Below are 10,625 nucleotides of genomic sequence, written 5' to 3'. Positions count from 1 at the left end.
CCCTTTTATGTACATTAGACCGAACCACCTTGTAAGCAAAAAAAAAAAAAATTGGCGTAAAATCCTTGAGTATATAGGCTGCGTTTCTTTATACATTCCGGATAATCCCATTTCACAGCCGGAACAAACAGAATACGTTTGAAATATACGTTAACATATCATCAGGAACATCCTAAAGAATAAGTAAACAAAAAAGTTTATTCCAAACGTTCAGAATGAATAAAGAAATGCAGCCATAAAGTATTGTTGCAACGAAATTTTTTGCTGTACTTAGCTCTTTCACACTCACGGTGACACAGTTCTACTGGAATAATCAAAATACTTAGCAATAATTTATTTAATTTTTGGTGAGTTATAATTTTGTGCTTACAGATCGAACTCTTAATTCCGAGGATATGACGAAAAATGAAAAAAAACGATCCCTAAGTTCAGGCAAAATAATTTTTTTTTTGAAATCAGCTTATAAAAATTCTTTAGAATGAGGGGCATACCGCCAACTTTTTTTTTTTGGTACGGTCTAATGTATGTACATATCTACGTACTTACAAATTCATATAAGTCGTGTGGCTGAATGCTAGCGAAAGTTGTAGACACCCTTGTTTTATATTTGATATAATTGAGTTTTATACCCTCTAATTTAATATTGTCCCATGAGTGAGAGTAAATAATTGTATATACTTGCATATACATACGTGTATATATGTATGTGTATGTACTTATGTACAAACCTATGTGGATCCCTTATAGTTGTTTGATATGTTGTTGGAAAAACTTTGTAATATATGTATGTGTTTTAATCAATTGGATGCGATACTACCGTTGCGATACGATATCGTATTTGATGCGATAACGATAAAAAAACAAAGGCCCTCAAACAGGTGCGATGCGATACACTGCAGTGCTTCATCTTTCTTTTAGCAATCTCTATATTTCGAATACTTCAAATAGGCTAAAATGCGATAACAATTGACGTGCTGAATTATGAATTCCATTTCAGAACTCTACAATTAACAGGTTATTCATATCGTGCGATCAATTGTGCTTGCTGCAATACAATTTTTGAACGCATCGTATACCGCATCTGTTTGAGCACTCCCACATTCATCGATAGTATCGCATCTGTATGAGGCCTTCTTAAGTATAACAAGAAACCTTCCTTTTATGCTATGTAAGAAATTCACAACAGCAACTGTCAACTGTGCCTCATAAGGAAAGAATTTGCCTTGCAGTTTTTTATACCCCAGCGCACTTTTGTACCATTATAAATTCGTTCGTATAGCGCTTATTTGTAACAGTTCCGGCGAAAAAAAGATATTTGAACAAACTCAACGGCATTTTAAAGAGTAAGGGCCAGTTTTTCATATCGCACACTGTCTTCAAAAGAGTCACAACTCAAAATAATACGTTGTTCAGAAAATGCGAAAAACTATTTGATATGGCGTATTTACGTTACGGTTTTTTTTTTTGAGAACCGTAACCGGACCAACTACCCGGTTATACCCGACATAATCGGTGTTTTAAATCCTCAGAACAGCTTATAATTATAAACTATTAATCTAATTAGTAATTACACTAGTTTACAGGAAATTCCAGATGTGACACTTGGCAATCATTTATTATGTAAAATTTTCATCTGACTTCGAGTTTGTAGCCAACGTATAAGAAACTAAAATATTTTTGGAGATATAACCGAATTTAAAGTGAAAAAAGGGCTCTAAATTGATTTATCGAAAAATTTGCATAAGTAATTTAAAAAATAATAACTAAAAAAGCAAAATTTACTTTCGACATTAAAACAAGACCCTTTTTACCTAAATTGAATAATAAAATGTTTCCATACAAATTTTATTATTTGCATATTATGGAAACCCAGCTTCTACTAAAATTTTCAATCGCTATATGGCAGAAATGATAACTCTTAAGAACAATGCACGATCTGCACTTTTGTTTGACCCATTTTTATCATACACCTTACAGTTGGGCTTTTAAAATGCAGAAATTTATTTATTGAATTTTTATACAGCTGTACATTCTTAACCACCTAATTGAAGGAAAATAGCTCGATAAATACAAATGTACTCTTCATTAAACACTCGTATTTTTATCATTGCTTAATGTTGCTACAAATTAAAAACTGTTTGATTATTTCCAATCAGTTCAGAAATAGATTGCTGTTGTTAACTGTTTATATTACTGCCTGTTATTACCTCCTTATCGACTATTTTTCTTTGTTGACCTGAATAGAGAACGTAAACCATACACCTACATACGTATGTATGTATAGTACATACATCATAAAAAAGTTACTTATATACAAGTTATGTATGTAAGTATGCACGTTGCATGTATGTACATTAGGGTGCATCGCTTTCCATACAAAAAAAAAAGGTTTTGTTTTTGCATCAGAAATATAAAATTTATTATATTTTAAGATGTCCGCCAAAAGCTTACTGAAACGGATTAACGTTAGCTGGACCTATTGTGAAAATACTTTAAAAAATTTAGTTTTTTACAAATAAAATTAGTGTTTCAAAATAGTTTTTTTCTAAAAATCCACCACAGATAGAAGAGTTTAAGCTTAAAGAATCTGTATAAAAAGTATTACAAGTTTTTTCAACGGAACCACTAATGATAGCTGCAAATATTTTCAAATCGGTTTACCTCACGTACATAAATCTGTAATTTTTCTAAAATATTTTAGCAACAGTCTTAAAATATAATAAATTTTATAACTCCGGTGGAAAAACTGCAACTTTTTGGTGTGGCACCCTAATGTACGTACATACATACATTATCGATTGAAGTTCAGAGAGAGTTTCAAATAATTTTAAACATTCTTTGAAAACATCTCAGTCACGAAAGCTTACCGTAAGAAATATTCCAACAACGAACCATTTCAACGAAGTAATTTAGCGTTATTCCATATGAAATCGATTTTGCTGTAACTTTGAGGAGCCCTTCTTTAGCGTTCCAAAGAGCAGAATTTACACAAAATAAAATTTTCATAAAAACTCGTTTCCGCCTGTAAAATGTTTCTTTATTATGATGGCTTATGATTCGGCATATTGAAGGGACTCTAGGAGCTTATGTTACCCAGGAGTAAAGTATGCGTATCATAGACACGAAACACAGCTACGAGTCGACCCGACCAGCTTACTTCTTATAAAAAAAAAGAACTTTGATTGAAGTTGCGAAAATTTAAAAAATCGGATTATTCAGGTTACGCTAGATATAAACATGAAACTTACAGAATCTACAGCTCATACCTTTAACTTCAAGTGGCTGTACTGCTCGTCTTGTTATTTGTATGATTAGTGTATAGCCAAAATTTACTTAATTTTATTATCTTACAAATTTTCGAAAATTCTCATAACCTCGGCATTCGATACATCAGCCTTATGCAAAATTTTCCGCTGAAACCAAATAAGATGGTTCCACATTGTGAAAATGCAATGGGCTTCGAGATACTTTAAAATTTTACTCGTTCTGTTATTTTGATGTAAAGTGCATTCAATTTTAGTATAATAGAGTGCAAGTTTCAAGTCGCTAAAAATGACCATTGATTTTTAGAATTTTTTTGCGCATTTTCTTCCATATAATAGCCAGTTTTATTCATTTATAATTTCTAACTATACTTATTTTATAGAGTTACATGCTATAATGCTGGGTAATGACCTCCTTACAATACCCGCGTTAAAGCATGACCATGGGAGTAGAAGTTCACAGGTTAAAATGAAAGAATGAATGAAATTGTCGAAAACTAGGGAAAAATCTTGTCCCGGCGGAATATTTCAAATTTAGTGCAAAATACGGGACGTCCCGCCAAATACGGGACATTTGGCATAGAGACACAGATACTCACCCTAGGAACTATTTCGGGATTTTAGAGATTTTTATAGTAATGGATAATTTTTTTATCGATATTTTATAGATTTACTTATCGACATTTTTATCGATTAAGTTATCGATATTTTTGTCGATTTTGTTATCGATATTTTAATCGATTTTGCTACCGATTTTTTATAGCTTTTGTTATCGATATTTTTATCGATTTTGTTTTCGATATTTTTTATCAAATGTATTATCGATCTTGTTATCGATATTTTTATCGATTTTGTTTTAGATATTTTTTATCGATTGTATTATCGATCTTGTTATCGATATTCTTATCGAATTTTCTTTCGATATTTTTTATCGAATTTGTTTACGATTTTATTATCGATATCACATCACATTGCATCGCATTACCTGACATCACATCACATAACGTCTTATCAGGTCATCGCACCTCACATCATCTAAGTGAATATGTAGATGAAGAAAAGGATATACATATGAGAATTGAAGTCGCTTTTGTTTTTTGCTTAAAAAGAATCCAGTCATAGAAGTATAAGGAATCTGCGATTTTCCCATTACAAGAAAAACGACGAGAGATTTAATGGAACCTTTGGTTATTAATGTCACATCCGGAATTATCATCACTTAGGTCTACAATTGTGAATTGTGAATTTGAAGAAATTGAGGTAGATATACATACATTTTAAAAGACAATATTAAAAATTACATTTGAAATAAGTTATCTTATTTATTGAGGAAATTTAGAAAAAGATTTATTTATGATCGTTTTTTAAAGATCTATAAATTTTTTTCAATAACTAAAATTCTTAATACCAAATGCGACAAAGTAGTAAAAGAGTTTTACTTTATAAGTTATTAATAGTTTTTAGTATATTTTGAGAAAAAAGATATATAGGACGTAGTCATGTCCTTGCACCGATATTGCCAAAGCTTAAAATTTTTCTTAATTTACATATTCTGAAGCAGCACACCAAATTTCATTTTTCTGCGATAACTCCCCTAATTCTGCCTTTTAAAATCAGCAAACACGTCCACCTATACTGACCTCTTCCATGAATCGTCCTTTTACGGAACTTTTCTTCCATATATGTATATTCACAAATATTCGACTAGGCTTACTATAAACTTGGAATCATCTCACGGAATCAGTAGATGCCGAAAATATTAATTTTCCAGCAGTTGGTCATGCACGACGAAATATTGATTCATCTTCAAAAACTGGAGAAGGTACTTCTTGTACTTGAAGGTGTATTTCTTCGTCACCGCCAGTCAGTGTATTTATGTACTGTAGTAACTACTAATTGCGTATACCTTTCCAATTGCCGATTGCTAGTAATTCCGACAAGTCTCTTTTGTAACTTTTTATCCAATTTTCTGCATTCCAAGCGGGGCGTGTACTTGTTTGTGATCGCGGTTTCTTTGTGCAACCATCAGTGAGTGGATATTGAAATGAATGGTAGGCAACTCGCTCGATTATTCAACAAAATTAACCAACAAGAAAATAAAGTGCTTTGTATGAAACTTTTCCAAGTCCATACTTGCATACATATTCATATGGGATCCGTGGCAATAATTATAATTAGCGTACAAAATAACCTTCAGGCTTAAAACATGTATAGATACTCTCATTTACATTTATCCACACACATACATATGTATGTATGTATGTGCGTAGATATTGGTCTACTATGTAGAAGTGGTTATTAATTCAGATATAAAATTACATTCTTTAATCGCATGAATATATTGCACTTTGCACTTAAGAGCAGAGGAATTTTCCGTTATTAATATGCATATTTTCCTTTAGCAACGAGAGCTCTGACCGCTTAACGAGCTTTTTGTGGCAATAGAAACATCTCGCCATGCAGACTGCAACATTCTGAATGTACATAGTATCTATTTGTCTATAAGGGTGGTCGTTAGTTTATATCATCGCATATAGTTAGTTCGATTGATTGCCAATATATTACTGAATATTTCTTTATGAAAAAGAAGCATTGATAAAAAGTTGCAAGCCGGCGGTTATGTTAAAAAGCAAAATTATCGAATAGTAATAGAAGTGAGTGATGAAGTAATAGAAGTGAATAGCCATAAATGACCCACTACAGCCGGTTCTGCGTACCGGAATGACTCGTGGGGGTTTCATCCGACCCCATCTAACCCTGTTTAGTTTCATGAAATCTTTTAATCGTTGTTTGTCTCTGGGGCAACACCTTGTAGCAGGGTTGCTCCGTAGTTGTACTACGCTATTATTTAAATAATTGTAAGCGAGGCGGGTGTATGCATGCAACTATATACATATGTACATACATACTTATTCATAGTCTAGCCTAGCAAAATATGAAAATAATTTTACATAGGTCGAACAAACAAAATATCCACCCCTAAATAAATGTTTTGAAATTCCATCAGTCCGTTCTTAGACATTTTAACTTGTTCATTCTAGCAATCAAAGCATACCAATCAACGCTCCAAAGTTTTTACGAGCGTCAGTGGAATTTTAACCAGAATTTTTTATTGTCGGCCATAATGTGTGTATGATTTAAACTATGTACATAAGTTCATCATGAAATTCCTTCTTGCCCCGTAAAAGAATGCAATGAGCTTTGTTATTTCTTTCATTTTTTTCTGTGATAAATTTTTTTTCAATTTCAAGTTCTACCATATACATATGTAGAAGTAAAGGAGAAAAAAGCAATTCCAGCAAAGGGATCGCTAATTTGTCGCCTACTAGGTATTTTGGCGAAAAAGGTGAGCGCATAAGTATGCACGAGTATGTATAAGTATTTAAATTATGCAAAGTTTCAAGGTCACTCCAAAAGAGAAAGCAATAACACATTTCATAAAGACATTTGTAGGTATGTATATGTATATGTATATACCGAGCCCTAACCGCCAAAATAACGTAAGCGACATTTTTTTCAAAATTTTCTTTTTGATGCAGAAATGCATCTAGATGCTCTAGGAATATTTCTGCATCAAAAAGAAAATTTTGAAAAAAATGTCGCTTACGTTATTTTGGCGGTTAGGGCTCGATACTATGTTTTAAAGTACAAAATAACAAAATAAAATCAAGCCAACAATATGCCTTTCATTGTATACTTCAACGTGGACTTTTTATGCATGTACATACATGCCCGGTAGGATTTCGATCTACACTGCGGGTACACACTAAACTAGACCTAAATTAGAAGTAACTAGTTACGCTCGTAAAGGCCTATTTACATTTGTCGTAGAATTTTTCCTTTTTGCTTATCATTGAAACCAGAAACCGGTCAAGTGGACACTTTTACATTACAAAACATTAGCAAAGACCTGATACATTGTGCATTACATTGGATCTCCTACCCAGCATTACACTTGCATTGTTTTATTACAAGTAATTTTTAGCAAAAACCAAATCCGACTTCAATTCTCATATAAAAAAAAAGTATATATATATTTCATGATTCAATGTTCGGATCTAAACCAGATTAGTATGGGACCACCTCTGAGACACTACCTTTCCGTTGCAAAATGAATTATCGAATCGGTTGACGTGGTCCAAAGTCCTAATTGGTATCATCTTTGCTATAGAATATATATGTAAATGTACACATGTATTTATGTACAATACATATTTAAAACTGGTTTTCGCCTAAACAAAGTGGGTGTGTATTTTTGTTTGCATGTAGCCATTCACATTTACATATACATATGTACGTATTAGGGTGGGTCGATCTTTTTATTATCAAGTCGAATGGCTGAAAAATTTTCTAAAAAATCTAAAATTCAGAACCAATGCTGACATGAAATTAGTAACGGGCTTACATCCATATGTAAGTTGCTAAGAGCTTGCGGACTTTCGCGTAGTGGACTTTGGCAAGAAAGCGTGAGTACCGGGCACTCATGAATTTTGATACGTAAACATCTATGTCTCGAACTAAACCCGAAATGGTCCCGAAAAAGGTCCAAACTAGTATCGAAATGAAATCAGAAACTATGACCAAACTGGTTGCGAAATAAGTCCCGAAATTATCCCGAAAAAAGTCTCCAACTAGAACAGTTGATTCGATTTGTTTTCATTTGCCCATATCGAGAGCAAGGATGTTTACATATCAATAAGAATAAAAATGATTTTTAAGAAATTCTGGGAGTGCGATGGATCCTGGGTGCTACTGATTTGTAGTACACAGTTCTGACCACTCGGTTCCCGTGAATGTCAAGCTCGTTTGCTTTGTTTGCTTACTTGTTGGGCTCCGAGAGCGTAGAATACAGAAAACATATAAAACTAGCCTGGATATCTTCATGGTACCTTCTCGGCGGTTGTGCATTCACTATACTAATTCAAATAAGTTCTTATTCAATTTCAATTGCACTCGTATCTGAATTACTAGTATGCCGACTGCATTACCGATGCTCAAATTCGAATAATCGTTTACTTTCGACAAACCGCTCACCATCGAGTAGTCTGAAAATCTACTAACCGAAATTATTCGAATTTAAGTGAAAACGAATTTTTTCAATCGAATTTAATATGGAAGCTCAAAAAATAATTTTTCACTTAAATTGCTCCATATTCGTGAAATCGGTACTAAGTAAAGTCGACAATTTTTTGAAGTAACCTCTGCTATTTGATTAACCGATTAGTCGACTAGTCGATTAACAAGAGCTCTAATTTTTTCATTTATGGGTCGTTTTAGAATGTTTTTCAAGCTAAATTTTTGTATATGTTTTATAAAAATATGGCTCATGCTTTAGCAAAAACCATATAAATCACAAAAAGTTTCAAAAATTTTAAAGAGTTCTGGTGAAAAAGCTTGAAATTTAATTAAAATTTTGTGGATTTTCTCTAAATCCTTTATAAAGTTTGAAAGTGCGATTTATATGGTTTTTGTTAAAGCATGAACCATATTTTTATAAAATATATTATAGCTTCAAAAACTGAAAAACCGCATGTATGACTTCTTCATATTAAAGAGAAAATTCTGTAGAATTAAAGCGGTGTACATTTTTTTGTTGCGTCCTTATGCATAGGAAAATATCCCTTTAAAATTTTGTCCTTGAGATTTTGCAATAATTATATTTTGGAAAAGTTATATGTTAAGGACCGTATCCTCGAATTTCATGCTACTAACTTTACTAGCTTAAAGAAATTAAATTAATTAATTACTTAAATTCTCCGCACCTATTCGGCTTGTGAACCACGAAATTTTAAATTATTTAATTTTTCAGATTTTTTTTTCATTTGGTACCCATATTGGTATTCTACATAGTCACTGATTTTTTTTAAAATAATTTATGGAATTAATTATATCTTTGAAACTACAAAGCCCTTTACAACAAAAAAATTAAGTGAATGAAATCTAATTAGCTAATATCAAATTTGATACGCATAATGTAAAACGTTTTAAATGTGGACATTCCATTTTTGAACAATTAAACATATTCATTTTGGCAAGAAATTCTTCTCATGTCCCATACAATTACTAAATATTTATTGCTATACAATAATATTGCTATATTATTGCCATACAATTACTAAATATTTATTGCTATTTAAATAAAATTGAATTTAAGGCCTTCCCTCACAGTTCAGCCTACCCTAATGTGCATACATCTGTATGTAGGTATATATGTATGTACATATTTCACCATAAAAATGCATGGCAGTTGCCACATTTAAAGCAGAGACGAGCCCACCAAAACATACTCGTAAGTTCCAAATATGTAGATATGTATATAATATATACTTACATAGCCAAGCTGCATGCGGGCAGTCAGCTATAGCACCACCATTCACTTTGAGCTTTACAGTGTATTAATTTGCATAAGATAATACCTAAAATTAGTATTTAAAAAGAGAAACGATTTATCTTTTGAATTGTTTGGTTTCCATTACACATTAGGCCTAAAGTTGTTTTGCTTGTAGCTCTCCTTATGGTTTTCCAACATGAACAAAAGTCTGAAATGGCTAAATATGTATTTCTGCTCCTTGATTGTTATAAAATTTTACAGTTTTTTCAACAAAGTCGCAGGATGTCGCTTTAATTGCGTCACCTAAGAGTAAATAGTCTTCAATTAACTTAATATATACTCGGCGAAAACTGTAAATACACTTTTGAATTTTCACAAATATTGACCCTTTTGCGAATTACAATTTTGAAGCCCGCCAGGAAAATGTTCAGCGAACTTACAGGAAAACTTAAAACCAAATGTCTTCAGTAGCTTTCGCAATTAGATCTAGAAAGGAACCTCAATTTTATTTATCAAATATCAAATTTTTAAAAAAATTTCATACGTATTTTTATGTATAGATGAGATGACACACAGGTGATTTCTTGTGATACAAATACACACCCCGGAAAAAAATATAACGTCAATAAAAAAAAAAAAATTTGATTCCTTTTGTTTTATTTTATTTAGTAAAAACCAAAAAAAAAGATATTATTTATGATTAAAAAAATAAAAATCGGTTAATAATAATTAAATGTTGATTAATATTTTTTAACTTATAATGATTACCATCCCTGATTAAAAAACGTGTAAATACGTTCTCTTTCCTCCAAATTATTATTCGATCGAAATTTTAAAAATTTCAGATTTTCTGATATTGTAAAATTGTCGTTGATTGATGGTCCTTTTTTGTGCTTCACAAAAACACGATGCATTTTACGATGTTTTAGAGTATTTCTAACCAGACCACAAGAATTTCTTTATTATGGCACTTTCAAAATCTTAATTTGCCCTAATGTGTTTCGTAAGGAATTTAGTCACGACACGAAAAC

At 31.8% G+C, this 10,625-nt stretch overlaps 1 protein-coding gene across 3 annotated transcripts in view; it reads left to right on the top strand.

Annotated features, from left to right (window-relative positions):
* Positions 1-10,625, top strand: part of LOC118736801 (UNC93-like protein MFSD11) — a 49,465-nt gene that overhangs the window by 9,377 nt on the left and 29,463 nt on the right. The gene's annotated exons all lie outside the window — the stretch shown is intronic.

Source organism: Rhagoletis pomonella, unplaced genomic scaffold (genome assembly GCF_013731165.1).
Source record: "Rhagoletis pomonella isolate Grant_MI unplaced genomic scaffold, Rhpom_1.0 Rhpom_scaffold_00004, whole genome shotgun sequence".
NCBI classification, from domain to species: domain Eukaryota; kingdom Metazoa; phylum Arthropoda; class Insecta; order Diptera; family Tephritidae; genus Rhagoletis; species Rhagoletis pomonella.
Note: the sequence above shows the minus strand (reverse complement) of the source record. Positions and strands in the feature narration are given on the sequence as shown.